Below are 12,137 nucleotides of genomic sequence, written 5' to 3'. Positions count from 1 at the left end.
TAACATGCAAAAATGCATTACATTAGGGGAAATTGCTTTGCAAAAAATGTGCATATTAAGGAAAATTGCATACACAGATGCATATATGGGGGGAGTGAACTCATGAAAATGCTTGTGAATTTTCAGTAGACCTTTTTTTAATTAATCCCCCCCCCCCCCCCAGCAAAGTGATGTGGAAATGTGAATGACTGGATTTAAGATTGGAGAAATGAGAAACCGTATGAAATGGAAATTGACAGATTAGCACATCCCTAGAGGGAACCCTGGACTTCTGCCCTAGAAGTCCTACCCAGACAAGACCAGTGGTTGAAGGCCGATCCTTGTGAGACACTGAAGAATCTCAGCTCCTGTGACCGATAAATTAATTAGTTCCAACAGTATCATGGGAATTCCTTCTGGCTAACCACAAATGGACTGGGATTTGTGGGCAATCAGTTCTAAAGTGAATGTATCAGGAAATAAGAAACAGCGTTGTTCCATTTCAAGACTCGGCAACACGTTCCCTAATCGCTTGGGCTGCTGAGAGTGAGGCACCTTTGCTTTTCAACATGCAGAGATGCTCAGGCTCTGACCATCCTTGATCCTAAGTGCCTGTGTCCATTCAAGGCGATAAGCATATCAAAGTGATAGCTCCAAGTGTTCCTCGCACATTAAGACGAGTCATATGTTAAGCAATGTAGGCAAAGAGAAACAATGGCAAAATGCAGTTGTCCTAACAGTCCATCTGTTTCCTTTTCCCTGCAGAGCATCTTTCTTTCTTTCTCTTCCCCCCTCCTGGTTCCTTTCCAGGTGCCCCCTTACCTTATGTAACACTCCTTTTTTTTACTGGCGGTTCATGCTGTGACCCTGTCAGAATCGCTACAGCAGGGGTGACCTCGGTAATGACCATCTAGCGCCTGCCAAGCTAAGTTGGTCAGTGTTAGCTGATTAAACTTTTAACAACATCCCCTGTGCGATAAAGGGCAAAATGACAACTTTGCCCATCGTCAAGGTGTCTGTATAATAAACTAATTAGTAAACCACACAGTCTGTGGAGCTTTTAATGAGTGCTATCGTCTGGCCTCTGTAATAAAAACCCAGCCTGCCCCCTTTTGGGATTCAATTAAGGAACAGACTGTCATATGCTTGGCCTAGCTGATCAATGAATCCATTCCGACCTTTGTCGGAGATGTTTGCAAGGTCACCCGGCATCTGTGAGGGAAGCCAGCTCAGGAGTGGGGAGACGTACCCAGCAGCACCTGCCAGGCACCAGGATGTGTCGTTAATGTCTTCTTGGTCATTTGGCATCAGCAGAAGTTTCTCTCACTCAAAGGTTAGCTGAAAGAGAAGGCCGTGATGAAATCTATTTGTATTTCACAACTGGAAGCGTCCTTCTGTTATTTAATCATTAATCCTTTAATATCTGCCTTTTGCAAACCTGCGTAGGATGGGCAGCAAGACTTTACAACCCTGTGTGTTATCTTCAGAACATATTTACCGATCTATATAGCTTTTCAATGAGTATAGGTCAACTCTGATCACTGGAGTGGATTGCACTGAGTACTCTGCTCTCAAGAAAGCCTTTTATTAAAGGGTAGGCAACTGAGGCAAAGGAACACCTGTTCATAATGTGTGATGTGGCTTTCAACTGAGTTAACACCATCATGGGAGTAACTCTGTACATTCTCCTCTGAGTAGTCATGGCTCTCCAAGGGAATAGGAATCATAGCATTGTAGAATTGGAAAGAGTTCCATGGCTCATCTAGTCCAACCACCTGCAATGAAGGAACTCAACTAGATCAAACATGACAGATGGCCATCCAAGCTCTGCTTAAAAACCACCAAGGAAGGAGAGCCCACCACCTCTCATGGGAGTCTGTTCCACTGTCAAACAGCTCTTACCGTTAGAAAGTTCTTCCTGATGTTTAGTCAGAATTCCTTTTCTTGTACCTTGAATTCATTGGTTTGGGTCCAGCCCAGCTACTTAAGATCTTACCTGAGATACCAGTGATTTGAACCCAGTGATATGCTACACATGTCTTGTGCCACTGAGCTGAGACCCTACCCCAAAATGCAATCTTACACACACAGATATCTATCGTCAAGTGAAGAGATGCATGCAACAGCTCTGGGGCGGTTAAAAGGTAAAAGTAAAGGGACCCCTGACCATTAGGTCCAGCTGTGACTGACTCTGGGGTTGCGGCACTCATCTCACTTTTTGGCCAAGGGAGCTGGTGTACAGCTTCCGGGTCATGTGGCCAGCATGACTAAGCCGCTTCTGGCGAACCAGAGCAGCGCACGGAAATGCCGTTTACCTTCCCGCCAGAGTGGTACCTATTTATCTACTTGCACTTTGACGTGCTTTTGAACTGCTAGGTTGGCAAGAGCTGGGACCGAGCAACGGGAGCTCACCCCATCGTGGGGATTCAAACCACCTACCTTCTGAGCGGCAAGTCCTAGGCTCTGTGGTTTAACCCACAGCACGGTTATGTCTTCATAAAAAACTTTGTATAGTAATGGGCAATATGGACTTTCTGGTAAATTTCATTATTAACCCAAAGCTTCCATTGAGAACCATTTCCTGTGGACCTGGCAAGCTGATTTCCTTCTGTAGGCTTGGTTTGCCTGATGCCAGTGCTTCTCAACAGTAAATGAAAAATACTTAAAACTGCTGTGCTGTTTATACAAGACAGAGATGGCACAGAACTTTGGGGTGCACATGGCAGAGCCTGCAATTATTTCAAGTATGTCTTTTATTTTTAAAAAATGCACACCAGATGCTTGCTTCTTTTCGATGATCAAAGCAGAGAAGTTTGATCCCAGCCGTTATAATTAGGGCTGTGCCAAAACCTTTCTTTCCCCCCTGACACAGGAACACAACAGCTGAACGGTACACTCATAAATTCACATGTAACATTCAAGTGTACATTCAGAGTATATAACAGCTGAATATACAAGAAATCAACAAGTGGACACTCAAAGACTTGTACATCTGTAGACAACCCACACTTGTGTTCAATGCAACATGTGAACAAGCCTAAGGCCTCAGTTTTGCTATGAGGTTGTTCTGAGGATAAAATTGTGGTGGGAAGCCACTGTACGCCATCCTGATGTCCTTGGAATAAGGAGTTGGATCTAACTGTAATAAATGAAGAAATAAATACATCACTGTGTAGCAGCTTAAATTGATCCCTACAATTGGGACTCAGGTTGATGAACATATATTTATGAGGATAAACACATACACTTGTCATTTCAGTGGGGAAAGAGTGCTTTATAAGAGATTATTTTCCTAATCAGAGGCTTTATATACAATTCTGTTGTAGCTTCTTGAAGATTTACTATTGACAGGGAAATTATTTCCATCATTTGACGCCTAAGCTGTTTCTGTGGAGGTGGGGAGCTCTTTGGGGGAACTCAATCTACCGACCCCATGCTAAACACATAAAATAAGAAAGTTGCAGAAAGCAAAGGAAAAACTCACTGGAAATATTGTGCACGCATGCTAGGATTTAGGCAGGATTACAATTCCTTTGAAATGTTCATTAATACATCTTCATGGGTATAGTTAGCATTAGGGCTGCAGTGAATTTTTGAAGGGGAACATTTTGGGCACAAAATGAAACATTTCAAAGGTGCATGCTCTAGTTATCTCCTGCTTGGACTACTGCAATGCGCTGTGCGTGGGGCTACCTTTGAAGGTGACCTGGAAACTACAACTAATCCAGAATGCGGCAGCCAGACTGGTGATGGGGATTGGCTGCTGAGACCACATAATACCAGTCTGGAAAGTCCTACATTGGCTCCCAGTACATTTCCGAGCACAATCTAAAGCCCTAAACGGCCTCGGCCCAGTATACCTGAAGGAGAGTCTCCACCCCCATTGTTCTGCCCAGACACTGAGGTCCAGCTCTGAAGGTCTTGTGGAGGTTCCCTCACTGCAAGGGGAACCAGGCAGAGGGCCTTCTCAGTAGTGGTGCCTGCCCTGTGGAATGCCCTCCCATCAGATGTCAAGGAAATAAACAACTATCTGGCTTTTAGAAGACATCTGAAGGCAGCCCTGTTTAGGAAAGTTTTTAATGTTTGATTTTTTTACTGTATTTTTAATATTTTGTTGGAAGCTGCCCAGAGTGGCTGGGGAAACCCAGCCAGATGGGTGGGGTATAAATAAATTATTATTATTATTATTATTATTATTATTATTATTATTATTATTATTTTATTAAATTTTCCATTTTAACATTCCAATCAAATCACATGATATATTCTGCATTATACAAATTATTCAATAATTAAACAATCCAAATATTATGCCAAATTATAATTTTTTGGGGGAGACTTCACCATGCTCTGAGGTCGGAGGGGGATCTGATTATCTCCTACTTCTACTGCTTCTCATATTCATTTCTGATGGTTCCCATAATTAATTCTGGTGTTAATCCTCATTATTTCCCACAGCCTCTGAGTTCTTCCAACAAGCAAGATAAATCAAACAATATATTTCTGTGTGGTTTTATGCCCAGGATTCCCCTGTATAGGTTCGCAGCGTCTCTTCACAAGCTGGTATTTCTGCCAAATCAGTCCAAGAATCCTCCCATTACATGCAGATGTCCAGTCCATTCTGTCCAGATAAAATCCAATCAAGGCATCCGCCCCATACTTTCCCCAAACCAGTTGTCATTCAAACATTAGCCTTTCCAGGGAAGGGTCTTAGTTAAAAATACAAACATAGAATATTGATGACTCACCTCCCCCTATACACTTTAACAACCAATTGGCCTGCACTTCCGTTCATGATGGCGGCCAATTAAAACTGCGTCACAAATCCCGGGCATTGGTATTTATTGATATAATATGGGTTTAATAATTATCAACTGTGTGATGACAGCAATTATTTTAAACAGAAAACTAAGGATTTTGACTTTTGGCTTGTTGGGAAAAGATTTCCTGGTTTGATTTATGACATTAGCATAGAAGCAACATTTTGTTAACAGCTGGAGAGACGCCAAAGAACTCTATTATTATTATTATTATTATTATTATTATTATTATTATTATTAAAAATGGTAACTTTTGAAATCTTTTTTGGGGGGGATGGGGTAGGTGCCTGTTAGCTGCCTTTCCTGGCAGCTACATTAATGTTTTTAGCATTAGTGACGTCACAGAACTTGCAGTTCACTTTCAAGGTTCACAATACTAACTGCAAAGTGAGCATCATGACCCCAAAATTCTTCTCTAGTTTGCACTTCTCATCCAAATAAGCCACCTTTCTTTTGACAAACTCAAACCACTTCCCTTTCCTGGTTGACCAATTCCAAGCTACAGGGAAGAAGAAATGATCTTACTCTTCTCTTCTCGGTTTTGAGGAAATGCTCAGTTTGCTTCCAGTGCAAACCAATCCAACATCAGCCATTACTAACTGACACAAAGGTGTCTGAAAGTTTGCTGCCCTCTTGCTGTCCATGTGGCCCCAGTCAATAAGGAGACATGTAGTTAGCATTACAGCCAAATCAGATTAAACTACAGAGCAATCCTACAGAGTCAATTCGGCATAAGGGTAAAATGTCCTGCTCCAAATAGCCAAGCTGCTTCATGGGGAATTTTGTGGGTGCTCGGGCACCCAGGGCCAGTGTTGGATTTACGTATAAGCTAAACAAGCTATAGCTTAGGGCCCCACTCTCTTGTCCCCCCCCCCAAAAAAAATAGAGGGGGGGGGGACTGGATGTACATTTCTATGAAGGAGGAGACTCTTGAGAGTCCCATGGACTGCAAGAAGATCAAACCTATCCATTCCGAAGGAAATCAGCCCTGAGTGCTCACTGGAAGGACAGATCGTGAAGCTGAGGCTCCAGTACTTTGGCCACCTCATGAGAAGAGAAGACTCCCTGGAAAAGACCCTGATGTTGGGAAAGATTGAGGGCACAAGGAGAAGGGGACGACAGAGGATGAGATGGTTGGACAGTGTTCTCAACCAGTGGTCAGCATGAGTCTGACCAAACTGCGGGAGGCAGTGGAAGACAGGAGTGCCTGGCATGCTCTGGTCCATGGGGTCACAAAGAGTCAGACACGACTAAACAACCAAACAACAACAACAACATTTCCAAAATATAAGATAAGTTCAATGATTACTTTGATAAAATACATATTTTGTTACATGCAAATGGCTTCAGATACCTACTAGGTCCATAAATTACCATATAGCATATATTCAACACACAAAAACAGCGAGAATTTGTTGTTGACAAAGGAGAGCTGGACATAGAAAAGGCCCCATTACCTTCATTGGCTATGGGACTCATCAAACCTAAATCCGGCACTGCCCAGGACCCCAGGTAGTTGGCACCTACGCCCTCAAGAGTCATGCAATCATGTTACTATCCTCAGTATTGAATTCTAGATTGTAAGCGCCTTGGGGCGTTGACCTGATTTCATATGCCAAAAGGTACCACGCGAGTTGGCAGCTGTTCTCGATCAAGGATGGTGGCCCATTTTCTGACGACACTGACGGAGGAAACTAACACATCCCTCCCTCCCTTTTTTCGGGTCTCGAGCAGCTCCTGACTTGCTTTCAACACAGTTGCGAAAGGCCTTCATCTTATTTGTCAATGTTTGGTATTAAACTAAAAAGGTATTAATCTTTCCAAATGACCTTTTCTCCTTCATTTTCTACTGGCAAATGGATGCTGCATCTTTTTGTAAGGTGCTGCGAGGCAAGACACTGCCACATTCAAACATACACTTTTATCCAGTTAATCATCATGCATTACCGACTTTCATCAATGTTCAGAGCCTTAATTCCAAGATTATTTATTTCCTTTACCCTGGTGCTCCCACTTCCTTATAGCAACCTAAGAATGTGTGTGTGTGTGTGCGCGCGCGTGTGCGTGCGCATACATGCGCACACACACACACACACAGCAGGATAATTAGAAAAGAAACCTATTACCCAGGCTTATAATTAGGGACTAACATATTAAATGACCTTTACCATTTACCTTAAGCCCTGGATTTCGAGAAAACCAGCAAAGTTATGAATGCCATATTAGTAATCTTTAATCTTTATTACTGCTGTGGACAGAATTTTAATGATTTTTTAAATAGGCAGCGGTCACTAGCATATCCCTATTAAAATAAAAAAAAATCTCATAAAAAATTAAATGGATTAAGACTTCAAATGTACCATCATCAAAAGTATTATCTAATTATGGAGTTCAGTGAACAGGCCAAGTGAAATGGTTGGTAATATTAGTTACTTACCACATGGGAATGATCAGGATTTATGCACAAATAGATTCTGCTGCTGTTGCAACATAGTAATTAAGAATTTGTCAGGGAAATTTGACCCTCTAGGGTAGAAATTACTTTGTAAAATAAGAATGGCAGAGCAACCAGTCTCCTTGCTGCATATAATTTAACTTGATTATTTATACATCAAAGGGAGTCAGCACTGGCTGCGGTATAATATTTAAGTAGAGGGATATTAGAGGAAGAGGCATCTAGTGAAATCTCTCTCCCCCCCTCCCCACAACCCTCCAAATCTCCGTGAGAAAATAGAGGAAATTTTCATAAAGCATTTCATTTTGCATATAAATTGGTGCCTCGATTGTGCCTGTGAATTTACTGCTGTCAAATTTAATTTTTCTTTAATTCTTCAGGCCCCAGATGTGGAAGGCTCTGTGTGGAGGCTGCAATTTTCAATGCTTACAGGTAGCACCCCAATCGATAATGTCTCTTTATGAGAAATTACCGTTAATGTTATTGAGTATGCATTTGGCTTTATAGGATAATAAGGTAATATGAAATGCCAATTCATTCATTAGAAGGGAGCTAAGTGCTTAAATGAAATGGGTGACAGGTCTGGAGGGGGAACGAGGGAGGAAGGAGAAAGAGAGAGAGGGAGGCCATAACAAAAGAGGTAGTCATGGGAAGGAAGTAAGGAATGGATTTCAAATGACCTAAGAACCCCCACCCACCCACCCCAATGATTTTAAGCCGTATATTTGCATTGGCTTTCGGTAAGCAATATGCATTTGGAGATTAAGTTGTTGGAGCGTTCACAGGTCAGGGAGCTGTTCAGGCTGAAAGTGGGATCTGATCTTTCAAAGGGGGCAGCAAAAGCCTATTGGAGCCAGGCCAGAAATGTGGGCAAGCAGATCTTGTATGGGCACTCTCTGGCCTTGCAATCAATTGGTGGAACTGGCAGGGCCAGCCGTTGGCATCTCCCAGTGCTTTTTTTTCCTTAAAAAAAAAAAAAAGTTTAGAGCAGGGGTATGCAACCTAAGGCCCGGGGGCCATATCTGGCCCAATTTCCTTCTCAATCTGGCCTGCAGACAGTCTGGGAATCAGTGTGTTTTTACATGAGTAGAATGTGTGCTTTTATTTAAAATGCATCTCTGGGTTATTTGTGGGGCACTACAACGCAACAGTAACCACTTTCTGTAACTATCCAATCACTGAACGTCACTTTCGATTCCTTATTTGCATATGTGGACCTGAGTAAAAACTATCTACAGTATCCCTCTGCTGGCCCAGGGTGAGAACTTCAGTACATAACACTTTCCAACATTTATTTGTTAGTGTGTGATTTTCTTTTTTGTACATCTACCAAAGAATAAAATAAAATAAAATCAGGATTAAGGGGTTTCTCGGGGCGGGGAGAATATGTGCTGTGTCCCATTGGTAAAGTAGTGGTAGCATTCACCCTTCTTCTGACAGGAAATGCTTCGGGTGGTGGTGGACAAAAAATAGGAGGCTGAGAAAGGTCAGATGAGGGGAGTCCTTGTTTTCATCTGAGGAATGTTAGAGGGTGTGGCTCTCACTGCTGGTTTACCTCTGCTCTCTGAGCATCCGAGCAGCAACAAGAGAGAGAGGAGCATCCTCCACTTGCCTTTTCAATTTTGCACCAAATACAGACACGCAGACAGAAACACCCACCCACCCCACTGGGCCTAATCTAGAGGTTTCCTGTGCCTGATACAAAGACTTGGTCCAGGAAGACCTATATGCACCATTTGATGGAAAGGTGTGGTCCAAACCAAGCAAACAAATATGCAAATAAGCATTGCTGCAATGGAGATTTTATTTGCTGAAGATGTACATTTCTATCCAGATTCAGGGTCCAGATGGGTGGGTACCAGCAGAGGCAAGAGGCAGTTTACCCCAATTTGCACTGAGAAATTCCCTTTGCTGGGTGCTATCCTTCACCCTCTGATTTCTGGAACAGGCCTTTTCCGTTGTGAAATTTGGTGCATTGTGATTTTGGGCACATGAAACAAAAGTTCCTTAAATACAAATCTCCCCTGTGCCCTGTGCATAATGCAAAATGTTAGATTTGAGGCAACATGGATTTAGTATCTTTCTGCCATAAAAAAATGGTAGGGCTGTTTGGCTAGTTCCGTCAACTTTTCCTTTCTAACAAGAGTGCACTTGAACCTAGACTGAAGAGCCGTCTTCACTAATAAATGAAGGTATTTGTGTATGAAGAAAGTATTGTTATTTATAATTCATTATACTTCTCTTTAAAAATTTACAGTCGGGGAGCATAATCGATATCTTTTGATGCACCAATCATACACCGTTGGCTCTACAGAGAGAAAGCAAGGATGATGGCTATGATTGATGATGATGTTAATAAAGGTAATGAGTTGTTACCGGGAACTGATACAGTTGTGATGGCTAATCGCAAAAGGCAGTATCTGGGCAAGAAGATTCCTCTTAACAATTCTGGGGAGATAGTCACGTAAGCAGATCTGGCTTCCCCATCTCAAGACTAGCGACCTGTATACATGATGCATGGAAGAGTCAGCCAACGAGAGCAGGAATAGACCTGTGTGCACCTTGCGCTAAGGTCCTGGGGTTTGCATTCACTTCCTTGCTGCTATTGAACGGTAATGAACTGCAGGGTTGATCTCATTTCCTCAGAAGCCAAAGGCTGCAATCAGACAGCACTTTACTCCATTTCCCCAATATTTTCATACCTGAGGATTTCCACTTTTTTGCGATCTTCCACATGACAATAAAAAGCCACTTCTGGAAATCTAGTGGAAGTTTGGCACCCATTTCTATCTCAATTCCTTGGGGGGGGGGTGGAATCTACTTGGAAAATTCCAGGACGACATTTGGGGTGCTAAGAGAATATTATTATTTTTTAGTCCCAAAATCATTACTTACGGTGGTGAGAAAAAAGTCATTCCCAGTAAGTCCCCACGAGTGGACATTAAGGAGAATTTGTACTGGGAATGACTTTTTTTCTCACCACCGTAAGTAATGATTTTGGGACTAAAAAATAACAATCTTCCTAGTTGCCGAATTCTCTCCCACCTCCCCTTTTACCCGCTCCTCCCCTCTAAATTCAGAGAAAGGAGAGTCTAGGGAAATATTTGAAAAAGCACTAAATAACAGCAGCAGCAAGACCAAAATAGTTAAAGTGGAGCAATAATATTTTGTGGAAAGATGTTCCGTTCGGTTCAACTCCCATTCATCAGAAACTACCCTTGCGGTGCAATCGTATGCATGTCTGCTCAAGGAGATTTACTCACAGGTAAGTGTGTGTATAGGTTTGCAGTCTTAAAAGCCTAAAGGGCGGGCGGGGGAAGAGAGATAATGTCAAGATCCATCCTCAGCTGCTACAAATGGATGGAGCTCCAACGTCCTTAAGCTTCATTAGGCTCCCTTGCCAGTGTAAGAGATAGCCACTTAAGGCTGGTCAAGAATGTTGAAGAAGTGTAAGGACAGGAAACGTTTTCCCAATAAAAATGTAATTTCCCACAGGAGCATTTCATTTTCATCCGACTTTTTCCAAACTCTCGGCGCAGTCAACAAAATGTCTAATGGATGTTTTGTTAGTGTTTACCAATGTTTGGTAGCTGGGAAAATGCAGCGCAGATCTTTTATATTTTTTGTCAAGTGCAAATACAGCTGAGGCTTTTAGGAGGCCCAAATTCTTTCAGGAAGGACAGGGCGGGTAGGGACAAAAGAATGAAGCCATTCCTTTTGCTTACCTGCATAATAAACCCAGAGCTGAGCTCGTGACTTGTCCAGGGTTGGCATTGAGAGTTGGCGTGGATGGACATTTGCCTGAGGGCCCAGTGGATCTGCTTCTCCTGTTCACAATTGCAACTACCTTGTTCACTCAGGGCTCAGCCACACTTCCCTTGCCCTCTGACAGCCAGGTCCCTGCCCTTGTACCACACCACCTATCTAGCTGCCTAGATCCACCCAAGGCCTTCCAGCTCACCCACTGACTTGGCTTGCTGCTCTGGAAGAAAGGCAGGAGGTCTCTCTCCCACTTTGCCCCCTCCCCGTGCTCTACTATGATAGCAATTCTGATGCTAGGGGCACTGGGAAATTATGTTACTCAGAGCTCCTGGCACCTTGCTGATATTCAGCATGCAAGGGACCCGAAAGAAGGAAAGAGAATCCTCCCTTACTTTCTCTATTCTATTGAGGCTTAAGAAGGCAAGTGGGTTGGAGGAAGAAGAGTTTTGAAGGTGGGAGGGAGGCAGAGAGAGAAAAGATTTAATTTCTTCTGTGGCTCAGATGACCTGAGCCACAAAAGAGCATGCGAGGCTATAATATGGTCATCTCATACGTGAAGCAGGCATTACAATTTTGCCTTTCCAAGTCAGGAAACATGAAATCCAGTGACATCAGCACACAGAAGAGAGTGTGAGTAACAGCTGGAAAAGCATATCCCTCCCCCCAACCCTATTATCTGTTTCAACCTCCATGCGATAGAAGTATCTGTGGGATTCTGGTTTGAAGAAAACACACTATAGAAGTGATTAGCCTCTTAGAAGGAGGAGGTTCCGCACAGAGGTTACATTATGTTTGCACACTGTAACATACCCATTATTTCAATCACTAGTTTGGAGGCCTTTCTGCATTACCATAATCTGAAATATAATAATAGAGTTTCTCCACCGTGTTTCTCCATCTCATTTCTCCCAAATAGAGTGACTTAAGCTAAAAGACTTTCAAAGCCCTCCCTACGGCTTGCGAGTTTGGGGGAGAATATCTATGCTGTCATCTTACTCAGGTTCGAACATATTGCTCCTGAAATGCGGGCCCTCTGCTTTTAATTCAGTTTGTCAGATTATGGAACTGAAGGAACCATTGATCCCTAAGGATAAAAATCAGCAGAAGGCTTCTTAAGAGAA

General features: G+C 42.8%; 1 long non-coding RNA gene across 1 annotated transcript; it reads left to right on the top strand.

Annotated features, from left to right (window-relative positions):
- The first annotated feature begins 7,632 nt into the window (after positions 1 to 7,632).
- LOC310658873 lies at positions 7,633 to 9,636 on the top strand. Its single transcript, XR_014502513.1, has 2 exons — positions 7,633 to 7,686; positions 9,512 to 9,636. It is a non-coding gene; the product is annotated as an uncharacterized lncRNA (long non-coding RNA).
- Positions 9,637 to 12,137: the final 2,501 nt, after the last annotated feature.

This window comes from Podarcis tiliguerta, assembly GCF_965153285.1.
Source record: "Podarcis tiliguerta genome assembly, chromosome: 10".
Lineage (NCBI taxonomy): Eukaryota > Metazoa > Chordata > Lepidosauria > Squamata > Lacertidae > Podarcis > Podarcis tiliguerta.
Note: the sequence above shows the minus strand (reverse complement) of the source record. Positions and strands in the feature narration are given on the sequence as shown.